Source organism: Notamacropus eugenii, chromosome 1 (genome assembly GCF_028372415.1).
Source record: "Notamacropus eugenii isolate mMacEug1 chromosome 1, mMacEug1.pri_v2, whole genome shotgun sequence".
In the NCBI taxonomy this organism is placed as follows: domain Eukaryota; kingdom Metazoa; phylum Chordata; class Mammalia; order Diprotodontia; family Macropodidae; genus Notamacropus; species Notamacropus eugenii.
This window is the reverse complement of record NC_092872.1, coordinates 684,630,975-684,655,304: the sequence shown is the minus strand read 5'-3', so window position 1 is coordinate 684,655,304 and position 24,330 is coordinate 684,630,975. Positions and strand designations below refer to the sequence as shown.

The window sequence follows — 24,330 nt, the reverse complement described above, 5'->3', positions numbered from 1 at the left end:
CTTGAAGTTTCATTTTATGGTGGAGCATGGAACAGTGGAGATGGTGCCACATTCGGCTTCACAAGAACTGTAGCTCAAAGTTCTGTTCTATCACTTACTGCCTATGTGTCTTTGGAGTCAAAGAATTTTTCTGGGCCTCATTTTCTTCATCTGTAAATTAAGACAGTTACCTAATATGGATTATAAGATACATTCTAGTTCTTAAGCTATGATGCCATGGCCCTGAACACTATGCCTCCTAAAACAAATTCCAGACACCTTATACAGAACGGGAAAAACTGTAAATTTGAACTCAGTGGTAAATTAGTCTTTACTGCCAGGGAAATTTTAATTGAGGAGAATCTCATCTTGTGAAGGTTGACTGCAATGTGATGTATGTTTTCCTCCAAATAATGCATAATACTGTCCAGCATTATATAAAAGTATCCTTATCTCAGTTGGTGGGTATATGCTGATATATCTTTGAAATGGCTTTTAAAAATTACAGAATACATATTCACATACACTATATATATATGCATATATATATACATACATGTGTAAGTATCATATAGAGTGTTGATTTTTTAGAAGTATCATTGTTATCAGTTTCCATTTTGGGTCTTCAAGAAATTACTATTTGGATTCATGTATAACTTTAGGAGATTTGTGTTTAAATATGATTCAGAATAGGTGAAATCTTAAGGTCCATCCCTATTCTGTAATTTTGTAATAGTATACAGCGTGTGTTTCATAAACACCAAGTACTATCTTAAAATAATGTATAAGCATTTCAAAACGTCCCTGTTAAACTATACATTTCATTGTCTAGATATGGGTCAAAATGGATGATCTTCTAAGGCCTTGAAAAGCAAGCTTCTACAATCTCCTGACTCCAGGGGATATTCTATAGCTTTATATTTTTAATAACATTTTTGTTTTTCAGGACTATTTTTTAATTCATCTTTAAAATCAGTCACAGGTTTTTTTTTAATTTTTATTTTATTGTGTCATGTGGTTTATTTAAGGTGATGTGCAATATTATTTTCATTATAATTTGATATTTAACTTAACTTGCCTTAAAAGTTATTCATACAGGTTATTATCATTGAAAAGACTTTTTTACAAAGACAATAATATTGACCTTAAAAGTCTGGGAAGTAACTAATTATTCTTTCTTCAATTATGAGATAGTTCATATAAATTTCTCTTCTACAGTATGAATAACAATTTTTGATGTGACTTGTTTGTGATATAAATGTGTTGGAGAAATAGTCAACTTGGTCTACAAACATCTTAGATTATTAAGTACTGGCAATATAACTGTTCTTGAATCTTCCATTTAAAGATTTTTTATTTTCCAATCAGCAGAAAGCATAATGGTATCAAGAGATGAGAATTGGAAATAAAACCCAAAGTCATGAGTTTTAGTTCCTGATCTTCCACTTCGTATGTGTATGACCTGAGCCAAGACTCTTTCACCTCCCTGTACTTCAGTTACTAAATTTTTAACTGGGAATTATAATATTTATGCTACCTACTTTATGACATTGATTCAAGTTCTCTAAGGCACTAAAATTTTAAAATAATGTAGAAATTGCACAATACATATGTATATATATTATGTTACTTATGCTATATTATTATCATTATTATGGTCAGAGAAATCGTCACAAAGAGTGAAGACAAAGGAGATAAAATGATGTAAATTGATAGGTATAGAAAGTTCTCTGTGTGCAAACTTTCTCCATAACACAGATCAATTATTTATCTGTAACTTATAATCTTAGAGAATTGCAAAGATCACCTAATTAGCCACGGTCATGGAGGTTGTATTGATGAAAAGTTGGAAATGAATCTAGATCTTCTTGACTTTATGTTCTCTATCTCATAGGAAATAATCCTTCTTGGGAAATAAACAAATGAACAAAGGAAAGAATGAATGGACAAATGAGTGAATGAATGAACAGATACTATTTTACTATTCAGAGAACATTTGATAAGAAAAAATAATTGCATTAGTTCTATATAGAGAGTGAAGTGTAATGAATGAACTGCTCACCTACTTCTCTGGCACTTCTAAAGTATTAAGAGCCCTAAAGGAAGGGTAAGACCTTTGGAAAATTTCTAGAACATGGAAAGAAATCTCAGAAGACAGAAATCTCATATTCTACATCAAAATAAGAAGTAACTTCATTGTTACGATCAAGTATCCTCTAATACATGTATGTTACATAATTATTATACTGCATACATTCTATATATTCTATTATTTCTTATGTACACAGAGAAATAAGCATAATTTCCTTCATATTAGGATCAGTTCCCATTTGGGCTGGTAGAAAAATCAGGTGTACAGTAGCACTAAGTTCACTCACTAACAGTTGCTTTATTATAATATGTATTTATTAGATTTGGGATTTTTTATGTTTTATTACTAATTAAAGAGGGATAGGTACTTGATTCCCTTTAAAGTAATTAAGAAAATGATTAAATTATTTAAATTTTAAGTGAAGTCATAGAATCACGGAATATTAAACCTGGAAGTAACCTGAGACATCATTTAGTACAAGGTTTTACTCTGTTGACTTTTTTGCTTTGTTGAAGAAGCTAAGTTGACTAGACAGACTCAGACAACACAGTTAGCAGAGGAGAGCTGGCCCACTAATGCCTAGCCAATTGTAATTTTTAAATTTTTGTTAAAAATTAGATTGTAGTGTTGTCATGCCACTGGACGTAATATCATAATTCAATGTAAATATCTTGGGGATAGCGTAATATGCTAAACCTTGTATTCATCCATCAGAGAAGCAAAATCTAACACTACCCCCCCCCCCCCCAAATAGTACAGTGTCAAGGTGTGGAATAAATGGCTTCCTTCTAAGCCAGGTTACATTTTCCCCTTCCTGGGGAGGAAAACCAGTGGTTGGATGCAGAGATTAAAAATTAGATGCTTCTCCTATAATTCAATTCATGTAAGCAATTCAACATTTTAAACTAACCTATTATTTCATAAATAAGGATATGTATCCAACAATTCAGATAGCAACCCATCCATGCCTTTTCAGTCTATAAAACACAGCAGGCTTATCTGCAACCAGTTGAGTGGACTCATTACACTTCCTTCATATCTCTGGGATACTAGCGGGACATACTGTTTATCATTTGTATCTCATTCCTTTCATATCACCAACTGAAGTAATTCTTCACTTCTGCATTCCTTATTCTTATATTTTATAATTCCTAGTTTAGAATGTGTTGCAGCCTTCTCACCCCTCAGAGTCATTTCTATTGTCTCTGGTTGAACTAATGTGCAAATCTTCAGAGACTAAAGTGCCCCACCTCTTGTAGCCATACAGTAATGATGGAATTATATTAATATTAAAAAATATGAGTCCTTATTTCAGTGAAACATCTGGAGTCATTGAATTGAATTAATTGGCAACCCAATTAAACTAAGCAATATTTATTGCCAATACACTGCAAGTTCTGTCTTTGCTTCTGGGGAAAATTATACTAATGATAATTAAAGTATACAAAGGTCAATAAGACATGGTCTGTATCCTTATAAAACTCAGAGTCTGATAATGGACAAGAAGCAGAGAGGAGAGACAAGCACACGTATCTATAGTTCAAAGTGGAATATGATAAGGAAGAAATAATACCAATAATAATACTGAACCAAGGGTTCAGTACCAGTAAATTAATGAAATTCTGATGATGTAATTACTGTATTATTCTCACTTTGAAGGTGAAGAAATTGAGACTCAGAGGCAACAAATGACTTGCCCATAAAGAGAATCCATCCTTTCTTTATGTTTACATAAATAGCATTTTATTTTTCTAATTATATATAAAGATAGTTTTCAACATTCATTTGTGTGAGATTTTGAGTTCCAGTGTTTTCTCTCTTTTGCCACACTCCTTAAGAGAGCAAACAATCCAATAAAGGTTAAACATGTGCAATTATGTTAAACATATTTTCATATTAGTCATGCTATAAAAGAAGAAATAGAACAAAAAATGAAAAAAAAAAGTAAAAATAGTAAGATTTGATCTGCATTCAGACTCCATCAGTTCTTTCTCTGGATGTGGAGAGTATTTTCCATTATGAATCTTTTGGAACTATCTTGGAGCATTTTGTTGCTGGGAAGAGCTAAATCTTTCATAGTTGATCATCAAACAATATCGCTGTTGCTGTGTCCATATTCTGGTTCTGTTCACTTCATACAGCATAGTTTATGTAAGTCTTTCCATGTTTTTGTTTTTTGTCTTTCTAAAATCTACCTGCTTATCATTTCTTATGGCACAATAGTATTCCATTACATTCATATACCACAATTCGTTCAGTCACAATCCAATTGGTGAAGTCCATGTTTTTTTGACAATAAAATTCTTGTCCGCCTTGCCAACCATAGAATATGAAGTCACACTATACCACTGTGTTTAGCTGTTTGTATTACTCCAATCGACAGTGAGTTGTAGTATTTTTTTTAATATGATTATAGATAGCTTTCATTATTTCATCTGAAAACTGATCATATCATTTGATCATTTCTCAATTGGGGAACTGTTTTTATTTTTATAAATTTGACTCAATTATCTATATAGTTAAGAAATGAGGCTTTTATCAGACAAATTTCATTTTTTTCACAGTTCCTTTTGCTGAATTTATTTCCCTCTAGCCTAGACCCCCATTTATTCAATTCTCTCTCTCCTTTCACCTTGTTCCTCTTAAAATATGTTTTACTTCTGAATACCCCTTCCCCCAATCTGCCCTCCGAATGGAGGCACCACCACTCCCTTCTCTTATCTCCTTCCTTTCTCACTTTGCTCTAAGGTAAGAAAGATTTCTATACTCAGTTGAGTGTGTATTTTATTCCTTCTTAGATAAAATTCTGATGAGAGTAAGGTTTCCTTACTCCCCTTTCCATCCCCATCTTCACTTCCACTAAAAGATTTTTCTTGCCTCTTTTATGTGAGATAATTTACCCTTTTCTACCTCTCCTTTTCTCTTTCTCCCAGTACATTCATCTCTCACCCCTTAATTTTACTTTTTATATATCATCCATACATATTCAACTCACAACTGTATCCTCTGTCTATATGTACTCACTATACTATATATACTACCCTAATAATGACAAAGGTCTTATAAGTTTCAAATATCACCTTCCAAGGTAGGAATGTAAACAGTTTAACCCACAAGTTTCCAAAGAAGTTGATCATATCCCCTGGAGGAGCACTAGAATGATTCAGGGGGTTAGTAGTAGCGTCAGGTACTAAGGGGAGGCATTGTATGAAAATAAAGGGTTGTTGGAAGCACACAGAAAAAAAAAGAAGAGAATTTTTGAAAAACCATTCATGCATGGTTTATCTGTTGTGTAGCAGAGTTAAAGTAGCAGTGATTGCATTTTCCAAATAAATATAGAAAATGCAAATTATGACCAATCAATAGCAAGTCTACCAACTGGTCTTAACAAGCAAGTATTGGCAGGCGAGCATGTTGTGCATTGTTAGAAAGTCCAGCATGCATCAGTAAGAATATTTGCATGTAATGACTTATTTACATTACAATATTATATAGTTGCATGATGCAATATTGCATCCTCAAATTTCAAAGCAGGGAACAAAACAGAAATGTACAATAAATTATTAAATTTAAGATGCATCATTTAAAAATATTACATATATTTGAAATGGCATAAATTTAAAAAAAAAAAAAAACCTTAAAGGATCAAAGAAAGTAGATTTCCAGGGGGGCTCTATATAAGTTTTTTTGTCTGTTTTTGTTTTTTAATGAGGCAGTAGGACAAAGAATTTTGGGAGCCCTTGCTTTAGCCTTATTAAATCCCTTATGATTTCCCTTTTCTGTTTATCTTTTTATGCTTCTCTTGAGTCTTCTATTTGAAAGTCAAATTTTCTGTTCAGCTCTGATATTTCATCAAGAATGTTTGAAAGTCTTCTATCACATTGAGTATCCATTTTTCCCCTGAAGAATTACACTCAGTTTTTTTGGGTAGGTGATTCTTGGTTGTTCTCCTAGCTCCTTTGCCCTCTGGGAATATCATATTTCAAGACTTCTGATCCTTTAATGTAGAAGCTGCTTAATCTTGTGTTATCCTGATTGTCTCCAGCATACTTGTCTGCCTGTAATATTTTCACCTTGAATTGGGAACTTTGAAATTTGGATATTATATCCCCAACAGTTTTCATTTTGGGATCTCTTCTAGGAGGTGATCAGTGGATTCTTTTAATTTCTGTTTTATCTTCTGCTTCTAGAATATCAGGAAGTTTTCTTTGATAATTTCTTGAAAGCTGATGTCTAGGCTCTTTTTTTTTTTTTTCATCATGGCATTCAGGTAGTTTAGTTATTTAAAAATGATCCCTCCTGGATCTATTTTCCAGTTTAGGTAATTTTTCAATGATATGTTTGACATTGTCTTCAATTTTTTTTTATTATTTTGGTTTTGTTTCATCGTTTCTTGATTTCTTATAAAGTCATTAGCCTCCATTTCCTCCAATATAGTTTTTAAGGAATTATTTTCTTTAGTGAGCCTTTGTATCTCATTTTTCCACTCAGCCAGTTTTGCTTCTTAAGGAATTCTTTTTATGGGTTTTTTGGACCTTGTGTTTTTAAATCATTTGTCCTAGTCTGTTTTTAAGGTGTTATTTTCTTCAGTATTTTATGTTTCTCCATTATCAAGCTTTGGACTTTTTTCTCATGATTTTCTTGTATCACTCTGATTTCTCTTCCCAATTTTATCTCTACATTTCTTACTTGATTTTCAAAATCCTTTTTGATCTCTTCCATTACCTGAGACCTATTTATATTTTTCTCAGAGGCTTTTAATGTAGAAGCTTTGACTTTGCTGCCTTCTTCAAAGTGTGTGTTTTGATCTTCCTTGTCACCACAGTAACATTCTTTAGTCAGAGTTTATTTTTTCCCATTGTTTTCTCATTTTCTCTGCCAACTACCTCACTTTTTAAACTCCCTGTTAAAGTAGGGCTCAGCTTGCAGAATGGAGGGTGGACTGTTCCAAGTTTCAGGGCTTTTGTGCAGGTATTTTCAGAGGTACTTCTGGAGATCTGTAAGTTTTTAGTCCTTCCAAAGTGGTATGATACAAAGAGAAGTGTTTACTCCTCTCTTGGCCTGTATTCTGGACTGTGAGTGGCCACAAGCACTCTTTTCTGTCCTATTATGTGAGAAGATTCCCTGGGGCTTCAAGCTCTGCTATGTTAGTGCTCCTCCTTGCCCTGGGAGTTATACCCAGGACTATGACCCAGATTTGAGAATAGGCTAAGCACCAGAGTCCTGCTTCTGAGAAACTGTTCAAACCCCTTCAGATCTGTGAACTGGTTGGATTTATTGAGTTATTAAAGGGGATATTTGAGGTCCCCCACTGTATCACTCAGGCAATAGTCACAGCACCAAGGGTGACTATGGATGCTGGTTTAGTTCTCAGTCACAAAGTATAACAGACTCTCCATATAGAAGGCAGAAGAAAACATTTATTCAGACATCAGAAAGCCAAATTCCCAAACCAGAAAGCCAAATCCATCATAGTAGCCAAGAAGTTGATACATATTATCACTAAAGGGGACAAAGCCATTTCCAAGACTCCTCCTCCCCCTCTCCCCCTGTGACTTCCCACAGACAACCAAGCACTCACATGCCCAGTTGTGCCTGCTTGCCTGTGTCCTCTCTTTCCTTCTGCCCTAACTACTCTCAATAACTTCCTCTCAGTTCTGCTCCACCCTCCCTGTTCCACTCATTCAGCAAGCTCCTCCCACCACATATGACTTTAGCTTCTATATGATTTAAACAAGTCACATGAGTCTATTAATGAATGGGAAAGATCTTCCTATTTAAATTACAATTACATCCTCTAGTATAGATTTTCTATTCATTTCTTCCTGTAACTCATTTAACTTCTCCTGTAAGAATTTGGATGCTATACCACTTGGTGCACATATGATTACTGTTGATATTGCTTCATTGTCTATGCTACCTTTTAGCAAACTGTAGTTTCCTTCCTCTTCTTCCTAAATTAACTGTATTTTTGCTTTTACTTCATCTAAGATCAAGATTGCTACCCCTGCTTTTTTTTTTTAACTTTAGATGAAGCATAATAGATTCTGCCCCAGCCCTTTACCTATACTCTGTGTGTGTCTCTTTGCTTCAAGTGCTTTCCTTGTAGACAGCATATTGTAGGATTCTGAGTTTTCTTCTATTCAGCTATCCATTTCTGTTTTATAGATGAGTTCATCTCATTCATATCCACAGCTTTGATTCCTTACTGTGTATTTCCTTCCACCCTATTCTTCTGGCCATTTGTCCTCTGTCTCCTTTCACCCTTTCCCTCTTCACCAGTGTTTTGCTTCTGTCTACCACTTACTCTGATCTTTTCTCCCTTCCATCAGTCTGCACCACCCCCACCCCTTTTACTTGATCTCCTCCCTTCCTACTTCCCTATTGGGTAAGATAGATTTCTATATTTAACTGATTGTGTATATGATTCCCTCATTGAGCCAATAAAGATGACAGTAAGGCTCAAGTCATGCTCATCACTCACCTTCCCATCTTCCCCTCCACTGTAATCGGTCTTTTATGCCTCTTCATGTGAAATAATTTATCCCATTCTACCTCTTCCTTCTTTCTGCAACCTTTGTATTCCTCTTTCTCATCCCTCATTGTTTTTATGTCATTCCCTCAAATTCACCTTATGCCCATGTCCTCTCTCTGTGTATATTCCTTCTAGGTCTAGTAACACATTTTCAAGAAGTACAAGTATGATCTTCCCACGTAGAAATGTAAACAGCTAAGTTCTATAAAATCTTTTTCATTTTCTTTCCCCTTTTTGCCTATTTGTGCTTCTTTTGGGTCTTGATAATAGAAATCAATTTTTTGGTTTATTTCTGGTCTCCTTATGAAAGCTTGGAATCCTTCTATTGCGTTGAATCATCATTTTTTTATTTGATCATGCTTACTTTCATGAGACAAGTTATTCATGGTTTTAATCCTACCTCCTTTGCCTTTCAGAACATCATTTTCCATGACCAATGATCTTTTAATGTTACAACCTCCAAAATCCCATGTAATCCTGACTGGGGCTTCCTAAGATTTGAAGTGTTTCTTTCAGGCCATTTGTATTTTTTCCATAACCTGATAGTTTTAAAATTTGACTATAACGTTCCTCAGAATTTGTATTTTGGGATGTTTTTCCTGAGGTGATTAATGGATTCTTTCAGTGCATGTTTTTGACCTCTGGCTCCAGGACATCAGGACAGGTTTCCTTCACAAGTTCTTTAAAGATGCTGTCTAGGTTTTCCTTCTGATTTTGGTTTCCAGGTATTCCAATTATTCTGATATTGTATCTCCTGGATCTACTTTCCAGGCCAGCCTTTTTCTCATGAGGTATTTTATATTTTCTTCCAGTTTTTTCATTCTTATGAATTTGTTGAATTGATTCTTGATGTCTCAAATATCTCAAAGCTTCCTCTTGCCCAATTATAGATTTTAAAGTATTCCTTTGTAAAATAGCTCTTTAAGGTGTTACATCTTCAATTAGCTTGTGTACATTCTTTTCCATTTGGCCAATTGTACTCTTTAAGTATTATTTTCTTCACTGAATTTTTGTTTCTCCTTTTCCATTTGGTCAATTCTACCTTTTAAGCAATTTTTCAAGTTGTTCTCTCTTTTTTTTCAAAATTTTCTTGCACTACTCTCATTTCTTTTCCCAATTTCTCCTCTACTCTCTTATATGATTTTTAAACTCCATTTTGAATTTTCCATAATTTTTGGGGGGGCTTGAAAAGACTTCCCATTTTACTTTGTAGTTTTGCCCACAGATGCTTTAACATTTCCCTTCTCTTCTGAATTTGTGTCTTGTTCTTCTCTGTCACATAACAACTTTCTATGGTCAGATTCTTCTTTTGTTGTTTTGTGCTCATCTTTTCTTTTGGACTTTTCATTTCCATTACATTTCAGCTCTGTACTTGAAGTGGAAGGGACACTGTCTTGGGCTTCTTGTGTTAGTGGCTGTAGGCCCTGGCTCTTTACCTGGCACCGTACTAAAGATGCTCTGAGGCTTCTGGTGTACCTTTGTGTCTGGTGCTGCACTGAGGGGCTACAGAGGTCAGACAGCTTACCTGGTGCTGAGCTGGGGTCCGAATGGTGGTGTCTGGCATGTGCTGAGGCCCAGTGAAGTGCTTCTCTGTTTCTCTGGACTACAATGAAGCCCATGGAGGTTTTGCAGCCAGGGGATGCCTGTCTGTCTGGAACTGTGCTGAAGCACGTGGAGATCCGGCCTACTTTCTCCTTAACCTAGAAGATGTTGATTTGCCCTGGGCTGTGCTGAAGCAATATGCAAATATTTAAGTTTTGCAGAATTGCATAGCTTCCCTTATTTCATATATTTGACACTATTGACCACCCTTTCCCTATGGCCTCAACCTATTTTTCCAGACCCATTATACATTGTTCCCCCGTCACATTCTGCAGTCCAAACAGATCAGTTTTCTCTCTCTTCTTTTTGCAATATACTCCATCTCTCATCTACTTTCAATCTGTTGTTCCCTGGGCCTAAAATGTGCTCTTTCCTCACCTATTTCTAGATCATATTACCTCTTCCTTCAAAATATAACTCAGGTACTTCTTCCACATGAAGCCTTTCTTATTCCCAAATTGCTAATAACTTTTCAAGATATATATGTATTATTTTTGTATATATATATATATATATACATATATATGAACATACATACACACATACACATGTGTGGACATACACATGTAGGGACATACATATATAAAACTATTGCTATTTATCTTTATATTATTCTGTATATGTAAACACCTTTATCTATTACTAATTATATATTAGTGAAAACAATATGTTAAAAAAAATTTCACCATATCAACAGCAGTAATAAATACACACTAATAGCCTGAGCTCTAACATATGTGGATATATATTCATCGATAGAATGAATATCAAAAGAATATAAAATATAAGGAAGATAAGTTCAAAGTTATATACATTATCTCTCTCTATATATTTTCATTAGAATGCAAGTTTCTTGTCAGTAGAGTGTTGTTTTCCATGTATTTAAACACTAAGTGCCTAAAATAGAGTGTGAACTAATAAATACTTGATAGATTATATTCCAATATAGAAATGAGATTCAGAGAACCTAAGTGATTTTCTCATGATCACCTACATAGTGTTAGGTGTTGAAATCACATGGGGTGTACTTGACATCATGCCTATAGCAACTTCTAGTTTCAAATTTTAGTATTATGATTATTACCAAAAGACACAGGTTATTTTTCTTGTTAGAGAATTTTTTTTAACAATTGAAGGACTGAATTTCTACCTACTTTCAATTACAAACACATATATACAAGAACCATATATTTAGGGTAAATATCCCATTTATCTTCTCATTATTATATTTGAGAAATTCCCTTTTTACATATATGTAGAGAATTCAACCCAGTTCAGCCAAACCTCTAACTCAGCCTCCTTTGTTGAGAAATAGGTTTAAATAATCTTAGTAATCTATTTCTTTGCATTGATGGAATTCAAATTTGATTTAATTTCAATTAGTGCTTAGAGTACATATGAGGGTATAGATGCATAGATTTGATATTCAACTTATGAAGGTAATGACCTAACTTAGAGGCTTTATATTTTTCTACTATTTTCTTTGTTCTACAAAATGATTCAAAATTATTTCAATGAAATTCATGCCTACATGCATCCCTTTCCATTTTTCTCTTGCTCTTTTCACCTCAAAAATTTCTAATAAATAATAACATGTTGCTGAAAATGAATATGTTTTCTAAAGTCACTGCAACATGTTTGTTACTGCTCTTGAGATGAAACTCTCGAGACAAGTGATCTTTTCACTCTGGCAGAAAACCTTGTGAAGCTTTTTTTTAACTTTCTTCTGGCCTTGATTTATGTAGCTTACTTACCCCAGAATACTTCAACACCTCAAATCTCAATCCTATTCCTCTCATAAGAACTAGGTCATTATGAATCTTCTGAAAGACTTCACCAAATGCCTAAAATCTACCCCCATCTACTGAAACCTATTAAAGTTTGAGGCTAGGCTACTTTAGTGTTTTTAGGGAAAAAACCCTACAGAATTTTAGATCTAGGTGGACTGTACAAAGTGAGTCTGCAATGTGATATGGTATGGCTCCCCTCCAAAAAAAAATACTAATGTTATATTTGAATACTTAAATTGTAGACAGTATTTCTTCTGAATTTTTCTTTCTTAGACAACGACATCTCAATGACTGTGTTGATTATTGGACATCACAACTTAGGGAGGACAATGACAACTTAGAATATATTCATACCAGGGAAACCACAATTATAACTGGACCATTTCATTAGAGTCAGTTAAAGGAACAAATCAGGTTATTTAGAGAAGAGAACAAGTTACAAGGGGGCAGGTTCTTGTTATTGTTGTCATTTGTCTTTTGTTTTCAAAAGTAATGCTATGACTTGCAAGTGAATTGGATTTAAGTGAGAGAGGGCTGTGCAAAGTTACCAGCCTCGCTTTCTTCTTCAGAGCCATCTGGATTCAGTGAAAAGATATAAAGCAGGATGACTGGATACAGCCACCAAGGGGCTTACAATTATGCTTTTCTCTATAGACAAGAAAGTGATGGGTAGATGTTGCATAGATGTATATTTCAGTTACATATTACATTTCTCATTTTAGGTACTCAAAATGGTATGGCCTGTCTCAGGAGGGAGTGAGTTCCCCCATCCTGGTAGTATTCTTGTGGTGGTTAAAGTTGTTGAGAGTGATGTTGAAGAGGATATTCCTTTACAGGTATACGTTGGACTAGATAGAGAGCCTGCCAGATCAAGTCTAACTCTGAAGTCATTTGATTCAATGACCCATGCAATTAACCATTTACTATTTCACATTGTGTTGGGATTTTAATGCTGTGAATGACTTTAGGATAAAGTCTGGGCAAGAGCAATTTCTCAGCTCCTTTCATATTGCTCTGTTTAAAATAGATGGTACATGAATGTATATTGATGATATAAATTATATTAGCAATAGTAATAAATTCACATTGGTATAATATTAGATCCTTTAGAGCTTCTATATTTGGATCCCTAGTTCCTAGTTAATTGCCCCATCACTAAACTGGGACTCAATAAATGTTTCCATATTGATTGATATTTAGTTGTTTCTCCAACTACACTGTAAGCTCATGGAGGGCAGGGATGGTGAATTATACATTTTATTTTCACCAAAGTGACTAACACAAAGTTGGCACTACACTTGACAGATGGGAAATAGTTTTTGACTGGATAAAATCTACTGAAAAGCAATTTTTGAAAAAAGCAAAGGAAGTTCATTTTTGAAGCCAGTGTTAGATGGTGCCATGGGAGATGAAGTTTTTGCAAATAATCCACTTCACTTTTTCAGTGTAAAATTTTGATGCCAAGTATGAAAGAAACTCAAAAAATAGTTTGAATTTTTCTTCCCTAGCTCAGTTAACATGGCACTGAAGAAAACAAAAATTTGGAAATCAGTGGGCATAGACCCAAGGCTACCCATAGAAAATCTGTACTAAAAGTTACATAGTCTAGAAGTCAATGAGTAATTGATTTCTCGAAGTATCTGATCTAAACGAGGGGAATATATCAAAGTTATTGCTCCCCCATAGGAACAAAAGTGAATATCAATGACTAGTAAAACACACTTCATCTCTACAGATGTTTTTTTCCCTATCAGAATGTCCTAGATAAACATTGAAGACATACTTAATGCATGAATAAGAAGGGACCAGAGGGTCTTTATTATACATTATTCTGAAGAGAGAAATAATAGAACCTCATATTCTAGGGACCCAGTGAAGTAGAGTTGGGAGAATGAGTTGTCAATGAAGTAGAGATGAGAAAGTGAGCCCATAACTTGTGCTGCCATTTAACTATTGCCTTGGCAACAGTCTTTTGTTGAAAGAGTGGTCTGGCTAAGTTTAGAGACTCACCATCATCTTTCCCGTAGGGTGATACATTTTCAGTCATAGTAGCTTTTGAAGGATGTGGCAAGTCACAGGTGAGATTCAGCATCAATGAAGGCAGCCTTTCTTTCATTTTAGTCACAGAATCTTAAAGTGTTTAGAGGATAATCACAACACAAAAAGAATATCTACAACATCAACAGGCACAGCAACCAACATAGCAGTAATAACCATGACTAAAAATTTTCTTGTGCTTTAAGGTATGCATTGCCTTTTGCAAGTATTATCTGTTTTTTTCTTATTAAAATCTTGTGAGGTAGATGTATTGTTACCCCCATTTTAATGATGATAGAACAAACTGAAGGAACATTCCTAAGGTCACATGCCATTAGTGTGTAAAGCAGAATTTTATTCAGGTCTTCCTAGCTCCATGTCCAACACTCTACAACTCTAAAATCTAGCCTGGAAAATAAATATAGGATATGGGAGCTGAGTGTTACAAACCCTTTTGAAGTCCAAGCTATGACTTTGAACATCCTGCTTGCTCTCCTTGGGTCACCTTTTCTTCATTGGCAAAATGGCAATCATAATACTTGTGCCACCTGGATCACAAATTTATTGGGAGGATCTTTGGAGATAGTGATTGTAAATTGTAGGCATAAAGTGTTATATAAATGAGCTGTTATTATCTTTATTACTCACATGGCCCAGGACCAAAAATAAAAAGGTTAATGAGAATTCTCTTTCATGGCTAAAAAATACAGTCAGAGGAGTTTCTATTAGAAAGGATTTTGTGGATTAAGATGTTTTAGATGCCTGATTTGGTGAATCAATTTCACTTATTGAACTATACAGAGTTGCCTATCTTTTCCCTCTGTGCTCTGTGCCTCCCCAAAATACTTTAATCATCATCGTTGTTGGCAACATAGCTTAATTTCTATTTGAAGGAACATAAAGCCGCATTTCTTCCAGCTTTTGTCAGTGGTCGCTGAAAATAGCTTTCCAGAAAACAGGAGGCACTTAATCCCCCACAACGTCCCCCAAACAAACCCGTTTGAAATACACACTGTTGTGCCGACTTCATCAGTTCCACTTTGTACTGAATTGTTTCCAAGTTGAGCTTGTGACTAATTTAGCATTTTTCAGAACATTCATTAAGTTTACAGCTGGCTGAACTTGTGAAGTTTGCTTTCCATGAGTCGGAGTGGGGGATGGGAGAGGGAGAAAATTCTTATGACAATATTTATCAAATTCATGAAATTTTCATGAAAGTAAATCAGGCCCCTCTGTTGACTTGGGAAAATTCTCTCTCCTCAGCATTATTCTTCTTTGACCTGAGATTCATGGATCAAATTATTAAGAGAAAACTTTCTCTTCATGATGCTGCAAATTATTAGGTGATACAAGCAATGATGAGCTGGATATGTGTGTGTGTGTGTGTGTGTGTGTGTGTGTGTGTGTGTATGGAGAGAGAGTATACACACATATAAACATAAATATATGTGTGTGTGTATATGTGTATATATATATATATATACAAATGTGTTTAGTAATGGGCAGTTATTAATCATCTAAATAGGAATATCAACCAACCAAGACGTGTCTAGAAGTGTGCTACAACAATGAAAAGGGAACAGGAAACCATCTCATACTAGAAGTGATTGACAAAACCAGGAATGTTTAACTTTGAGAAAATTAGGGCAGAAGGGCTAGAGAAGGGGCAAGATAAATATTTTCAGTTATTTGAAGAATTGTCAAGGCTTAGAGGAATTGTACTTTTCTTCTTTTTTACAATAATTGTTATTTATTTGAATGAGGGATTATGTTAGTGAAACAATATATCCAATAAGGAAACTCCCCCTGCCAATGCACATTGACAAATTTTGTACTATATACAGCAATCCAAAAGCTATAGCTAGTTGTATCACCAAGGCAATATTCACAGCATTGATGGTGACTATGAATATGCCAGTGTAGCTCTCAATCTCCAAGTACAAAAGACTTTCTATACAGAAGACAGAGAGACAGACACCAGAAAGCAAAAATCCCAAAACCAGAAAACTAAGTCTGTCGTGGTGACCAAGAAGTTAATAAACATGATCACTGCAGGGGGCAAAGCCATTCCCACACCTTCCCCTCCTCTCCCTGCACCTTCTCACTATCAACTGTCACAAACCTGAGCCTTGCTGTGTCACTTGGCTCCTCCTACCACATGCGACTTAGGCTTCCAGGTGATTTAATCAGATCATGTAAGTCTATTAATTAAGGAGAAAGATCTTTCCATTTAAATTACTTTTACAGTAGTCAGAAGTGACTTGTCCAGAATCGCAAAGAATATGCATTATAAGTGGGCCTTAAAATTGTCATGGAATGTCCCAGTTCACTATTCTATCCAATAGGCTACACTGTCTTCAACCATCAGGATCATCATAATCTCATATAAATAATAATTATAAATAGCTGACATTAATATGGTGTTATAAGACTTGTGAAGCCCTTTACATATATGGTCTCACTTTATGCCCACAACTACCCTGATGAGCAAATTCTAGTATTGCCTCATCTTACAGATGAGGATACTGAGCTGTTGAACTACTTACCCCGAGTCACACTACTAGGAAGTGACTTCTGAGGTCACATTTGAGGTGAGGTCTTCCTGACTCTAAGGCCGTTATTTATCTCTATTTACCAATAATCCTAAGCTAGGTAATTCAAATATCACTTTCTACATTTTAGAGACAGAAAAATACAGTTCACATGCTTTGAATGATGCATGTTACAAGGAGATTAGCATTGGGTCAATGAGAGGAAGCATTTCAATAATTAGGGTTATTGATAATTAATTGGGCTTTGCATTTTAAGGTATTTAACTTTTTGTTCCCTGAGGTATTTAAAGGGAGGCTAGATGACCACTTGTGGTACATATCATAGAGGGAATGTTTACTTCATATAAGGGTTAGACAAAATTCATTTTAATATGCCTTCCAACTCAAAGATTCTAAATTGCCTTAATCATGTAATCACACAGTTGCAGAATTTTAGAGGTAGGCAGGTGCCGTGTGAGTTTCGGAGTGAGGGAGACCTTAGCTGGAATTCTGCCTCAGATACATACTAGCTATGTGATCCTTAACAAGTCATTCAGTCTCACTCAAGCTCAGTGTCCTCATTAATAAAATGGAAATAATAATAGTACCTTCATTACTAGAATGCCGTAAGGATCAAATGTGAGATAACACATTAAAGTGTTTTGTAAACTCTAAAATGTTATACAAAAGACAGCTATTATTATTCCTTTCAGACTTGGCAGAGACCTCCAAGGCCATCTCATCAAACACTTTCTTGAATGAAAATGCCTTTTGCACTCTACCTAACAAGAAAGTGATCATACAGCCTTTGTTTGAAAGACCTTCTTGGAGGGCCAAGACACTATTCTCTCTATGTCATTCTAATCTGAAATAACTCAAGTTGCCTGAAAGTTCTATCTTACATCAAGTCCAGAGCTCTTAGTTTTTCCGTCTTTTATTTTTCTTACAATACTTTTTTCCCATCTCCTAGAGTTTATTTTTCTTCAATTTATGAATATGATTATAGTATTGCTATCTCTGATAATGAGAGATTAAACTACATCTTTAAATTTACTGAGTGAATCAATATTAAATTCATAGCACAGCTTAAATGTCTAATTTACTTCTAACACACCAGCAACACTGTCTCAGTGGCTAGGGTCAGCCTATCTGAAGTTCACTTAAATTATTCATTGTGTCTCAAAGATGAAATGATTTTTTTAAAAGGGAATGATAGAAATCCTTTCCTAAATTTTCTCCATATCAAACTCCCAAATACTCAATCTGAGAACCTTTATTTTATTTTGATTGTCTTGTAACACCCTATCAATCTGGAACTCACCTATCTCATAACCTTACTTATAGAAAGGGAATAACTTCACATCAGGAAAGTGACAAAAAATGAATGGTGAGTAGGTGAAGTCAACATTGCAAGCTCAACACTGTAAAGCTCATGTACCTCTCTCATAAGAGAGCAATTCAAACCCTCAATCAGGGACTATTACTCATTCCTGATATAGAATTTTATTTTATATCTTATCCTCTGTATTTTGGGACTAATACACAAGGTCTGTCCTTATTTGAGCAGCTACACTCCTGGACTTTGTCTCTCTCTTTGTCTGTCTTTCTGTCTATCCATCTGTCTCTTTATACTTTCCTACCGTCTCCCCCACCACAACCTAGACATTCTTACCTTATTTTCTCTCATCCGATTTTCTGTCTGGGAATGAATTAATAAACATATATTAATCTCCTACTATATTTCTGACAAGGTGCTAGACTATGGGGATACAAATATGAAAATGACATAAGCCCTGCCCTCAAGTACCTTACAATTTTATGAAAGGGCAGATATTCTTAACTTTTTGTTCTTGTTGTTCTGTCTTGAACAATTTTGTTCTCTGGTTATCACTATGGAGCCTAATAGATTGTTGCCTAAATTCATAATAGAGAGAAATGATAAGTTTTTATTCAGAGGTTAGTGAAAATACTGAAGCATTATTGTCTTTCCTGAAATTTTCCCATGAATACAGTGCTTTGTGAACAGAAGATTAAGAACTTCTGTACCAAGGGAATCCAATTTGTTCACAAACAAATAATTATAGATTATTTGCAAGATATGAAAAATATGCCTAGAAGTTGAGTTCTTAAAGGAAGTAGTTCAAGACCTGCAGGGTTTGAAGTGACTTAGGACTTCTAAGGGACAGAGGTAAGAAAAGAAACCCTGGAGGCAAGAAATTTTAAGCCCTATGGGAGGGATAGCAAATTGAGGAGTTTGGCTGGTGGGTCTGGAGTATCTGCAGGATAGTAATACTAGTCAGAAATTGTAGGCTAAAGCAAGATTATAAGGGGCTATATTTGCCAAGTGAATGAATTTGGATTTTGTTCTAAGAACAGTGGTCAAGAACTAAAAAAGAATGGGCAGAAGAGTGATATCAGCAGAGCTATGCTTTAAAAATTTCAATTCAAATACTGTTTAAGAGGGTTAAGGGGAGCAGAGGGGTAAAAGAATAAAAATTTATTTTCCAGCTACTAATATCAGGCACCTTATTGCACATTTTACAGATATTATCTCCTTGATCATCCATATAATCCTGGGAAATATGTGTTCCTTTTATCTCTATTTTATAATTGAGAAAACTGAGGCAGAGAGAGGTTAAGTGATTTGCTTAGGATTACACAGGTAGTAAGTGTCTAAGGGCATATTTGCATGATATACAATAAAGTAATGTCACACCTCTTTCACTACCACCTCGCTCCCCCAAAATCAGGAGTCATTCATTATCAAAGGCAAAGATTCTCCAGGGATGGAAGACAAAGATAAAAGTAAAGGAAAAGTGCATTTTCCTTTGTAAATTATTTATAATGATAAATACCTTACAATACTTTTCAACAGGATGCTTCATTATGTTCTGAAAGTATAGAAATGATTCTGGATTCTCTAAGGCTAGGTCAGTATAATGCAAGTTTCTGCTAGGTGTTTCAAGTTATAGAAGCTTCAAATACAGTCTCAGATCTCCCATTTATTAGTATGCAATCATGGGCAAGTTATTTAGATTCTCTGGGCCTCAACTTCACTGGTAAAATAGTGATAATAATATTAGCAGTACCTGATTCAGTAGGTTACTATGAGTAGATTAAACTCTAAATATGAGTTGCTATTGGTAACACTTTATTATTGTTGTGGATAGTGAGAAGGAGGAGGAAGACAGTCCCATAACCAACATGTTGTCCAGAAAGTGATGGTTTTTTCTTTTATCCTAAGCAGCAAAATTATCTACTAAGTTGAGAATGGATTGAAATCTGTGTTAGTGGAGTAAATGACCACAATAACTTAAAATCAGTCCCATCACAGCACAAGAATATAAATCATTAAATGACATACAAGTGGATATTTGAAGGAATTTATTGTATGCAGACATCAGAAGGGGCTATCTGACTTTAATCCCACATGAGTGGATCAGGTCCAGAAAGGTTTCCCCTATTTCTCTTGTTCTGATCCTATGTCACCCCTCCCTCCTTGCCCTGTCTCCCATAGCTTTCCCTAAGGACTTTCTGTTGTTTTGCAAACCAATTTATGTAGCCCTTTCCTCAGGCTGTGCTTTCTCTTTTGCTATCCCCAAATGTGCTACAAGCCACAAACTACACTATGATTTGCCTCCCCCAAAATAGATAAACAGATAATATGTACATACATACATACATACATACATTCATGTATGTAGGTAAATATACACACATCTGTATACAGAATATACATATATGTGTATATCTATTAGAATGAACTTTTAAAATATGCCAATTGCATGTTTATAGAATTTAGAACTAGAAGTGACTTTAGACGTCATCTAGTACAAACCTCATTCACTTTTTTGCATGAGAAAACTTAAGTATAAATTGGTAAAAATGATTTGCCTAAGATCATAAGAGTAGTGAGTGACATGCTCAGAATTCAAACTAAGTTTTATGACTCTAAAGGTAGGGTTTATTCTATTATACCTTGGTTCCTCATTATACTCTTATTACCCAACTGCAGTGGATAAATTTTGCAGACAATAGATAATACAGACCTAACTGCAGTGGATAAATTTTGTAGACAATAGATAACATAGAAGGTCACGTAACGTAATGTTGTAGAAAGAATGCTAGGGCCCAATGGCTTTTTGATTACTAATTCATGTGTATTTATAATGCCATCTGGTGACAGTACTACAAATAGATAAGAATGTAAATACCTTCAGAGCAAAAACTGTTTGTATTTTTGTTTTTGTATCCCCAACATCTAGCATAATATCGAGGACATAGTAAGTGTTTAACAAGTGGTTGTTGACTTAAATTAAATTGAGCTAAATTGAATTGAATGTAAACTTTTTTTGGAGGGAGAGGGAGTTATAGGAAAACTACAAATGATACCATTCCAAATTATGTTAGAAGAGACTAGGGTATTTATTCACAGAGACAAACAATTCAAAACAAGACATAACAAGCAAGCAAAACTATTTGCTTTCCATTGACTGAAAAGTCCACCCAACTTTCATTGAGATACTCTGGACAAAGGGAAGAGAAAATAGTCCAAATAAGATGACATGGACTTTAAGTCTCAACTGTATCAGTTAACAGTTATGTGACCTTGGTTAAGTAAATAGTCAGGGAAACGATGAGTTTACAATCAGAAGATCAGGGTTTAAGCCATACCTCTAACACTTAATATCTGTGTGACTTTGGACATATCTCTTTGCCAGCGTGGGCAAAGAAACTGAAGTTTCTCCATCTGTAAGATGGAGGGGATGACAGGGTAAGGCTAGATGATTTCTAAAGTCATTTGATCTTTGCCTATGAGCTTCAGTTTCTTCATTGTCCAGTGGGATAATTACCCCTTTTCTTTCTCTCACACAAGGTTAGTGTGATCATATAATGAAATAATAGAGAAGAAAAAGGTTTTGAAAACTAGAAAGCACTATATAAATGTGACGGTTTAACGGTGGTAGCATTAGCTCAGCTTTCCACTTTTTAGAAAAGGTCCACGTGACTCTGCACCTTACATCCATTTTGATTTGAATCTGCCCAATCTCCTAACTCCTAAGGGCCCTTTGCTTGGTTGCTAAGTCAACAGAAATCATATATAATCATACAAGTTTGTCCTTTATGTCTCCTTATTACCCAGTGTCCTTTGGCAAGAACTAAAAGCTTTTTATCTTGGCAACTAAGGCAGCTCTTGGTCTTATACCTGATATTAAAGTCCAGGCTAATCACAATGATGCACAGAGCTAAGGTCATTCCAGCTTTTAAATGCTAATTGTTCTGCCAACAATATTCATTCACAAAGCTTTTAAAGGCCACACATCCCTTCCATTTGATACAATTGGCAGACATATTTGGGGATCCAATTAACAAATAGAACTAGTCATTTAAGGAAAGTCTAACAGTCCAAAGGTAAAAATTGTCCTTGATTATTTTTTTCAAGAGGAAACACCAAAGACCCTGTACAAGCAAATTGAATAAGATTGTAAAGCTGTTGTAATTCTGCTACCTCTCCCTCTGCCACCTCTTTTTCTCTTTTCATTCCTTGAATTAATAAGAGGTTTTTTTTGAACATAGAGCTACATGTAGGTTAAATTTTCAGCATTCATTATTTCAGAGATGACACACAATCATGTGTTCTGTGAGATTACTAAAGAGTATTAGTTTTAATTTAGTGTTTTCAAGAAATGTTGCAGCCAATCTTTTATTCATGTCTTTAAAAAATGAATTTTCTCTGTTAGCTTATCAGAAAACTAAGTCCTTCCCAAGAAATCAGAAGCATAATCTGCCTTTCCACATTCCCTTCCATTCTCTCAGACCATCACCATCAAAATGGCTGATTGTTTGCATCAGCTTTACCCAGCAAAGCATAATGGAATGATTTAGTTACTCCATCAGAAGTTCATTTTCTGATTTTCACCTTATTGTAAGTTCTTCAGGTGAGAGTATTTCTCTTCCACCGTATACATTACACAAAGGGCCATTCGTTAAAGCCAAGGAGTGTGTAAAGGTAAAAAGACACAATTTGATCATAGACAGCCAGATCCAATACAGCAGCTTCCAGCCCAAAGAGCTCACTTAACATTCAACAAAAGCTTCAAGGAGTTATGGGAGTAAAAAAACAGCCCTGCAGCAAACTCATAAGATGCTTTTCTTAAATGTGCATTTGTATAATGCTTTAGCAACCTTCCTGTGCCTATGGCTACAAGACTTTGTACCATGCACAGAGGCCACATGGAGGTAAAACGAGGTTGGTAGTAATTGTCAGGCCTCTTGGTGAGTTAGGGGGATTTCACTTCCAAGCATGTGAAGATACCCCCCCACACACTCCCACCCAGAGGAATGCACAGATGAAAACAATTTATTCTAAAAGCTATGAAGGTGGTTGAAGCAGTTGCTGTAGAGCCCTTAGAGACCAGTCAGACATTGAAGACACAAACTTCATCTACTACATTCCAGGCCATTGACAATTGTCTTGACTTTTATCTTGCCACTGGACTTCAATAATTCGGGAAAAGGCTGACACCTTTGTACGATTCTACCTCACTTAAATTCAATTAAACTACCCATCAAGATATCACCTGTGATATCAGTGGTCCTCTTTGAAAATGTAGGATGAGGAGCCAAGCCTGGACGGAGACCTGGAAGGTGTGCATATGTCCAGTAGGCATGAAGAAATGGTGAAACCACATGAGAAATTCCTGATTTGTAAAAAGTACCTGCCCAGAAATCATGGATGGTTTGACAGCTGTAGCAGGAGTCAAAGATCACTTTACTCTTGGAGAACAGCAAGACAATGCCCTAACCCTTGAATATTGGCATCCAAAATAGGAGACACACAATATTGGATTTCATCAAGAACAAGGAAATCAGTTATTAAGGAAACATATGGATATATTTTTTAATGGCAGAAGTGGATTTATTTTTCCCTCTTTGTGGAAAAGTAGTTGAAATGAAATGATTTGTTGACCTAGGTCATGGTATAGTTGGAGCTGAAATCAGTGAATTGGCCATACGGGAATTTTTTACTGAACAGAATCTGTCTTACCCAGAAGAACCAGTGGCAGAAATTTCAGGAGCCCAAGTATCACTTTATGCTGTTGCAGCACTTTTGACCTTCCCAGGATGAATGTTGGCAAATTTGACAGTATTTGGGACAGAGGAACCTTAGTTGCTGTTAATCCAGGTGACCAAGAACGTCATGCCAATTTACTGTTGTCTCTATTGGAAAAGGTTTTCACTATCTCTTGTCTACTTTTCCATATGATTCAACTAAATTTTCAGGTCCACCATTTTATGTTCCTGACAGTGAAGTTAAAAGTTTGTTTGACTCAACATGTAATATTCAGTGTCTTGAGATGGTTGATTCTTTAAAAGAAAAACATAATAAATGCACACTTTATTGAGATTTTATATCTCTTTACCGAAAAATAAGTGGAAATTAAATGAATTAAATGAAAATTAAAGCTGCATAAGATTTGGTAACATATCTAAAATCTTATATGTATCTTTATGGCCTTCAGTGAGTAAAAGTGACTTTAAGACATGAAAATGTAATGAACATCTTTGAAAATTGTTTTTTTTTAAACTATCATCACATATAACTTGTGATATTTATTGGAATATGCGTGTAACTTCAGAAATTTGTAAGAGGCTATCATTTTATTACGTTCATGATGATTCCAATGCTGAAACTAAATATTTTAATTTGAGCAAAATTTGGGAATAAAAAATTACTCATGCCACTTTTCTGCATCCTCATTT

The 24,330-nt window shown here is 35.1% G+C and overlaps 1 pseudogene; it reads left to right on the top strand.

The window, feature by feature from the left end:
• The window catches only part of LOC140519816 (thiopurine S-methyltransferase pseudogene), a 43,290-nt pseudogene extending 19,318 nt beyond the window's left edge, over nucleotides 1–23,972 (top strand).
• The last annotated feature ends 358 nt before the right edge of the window (nucleotides 23,973–24,330 follow it).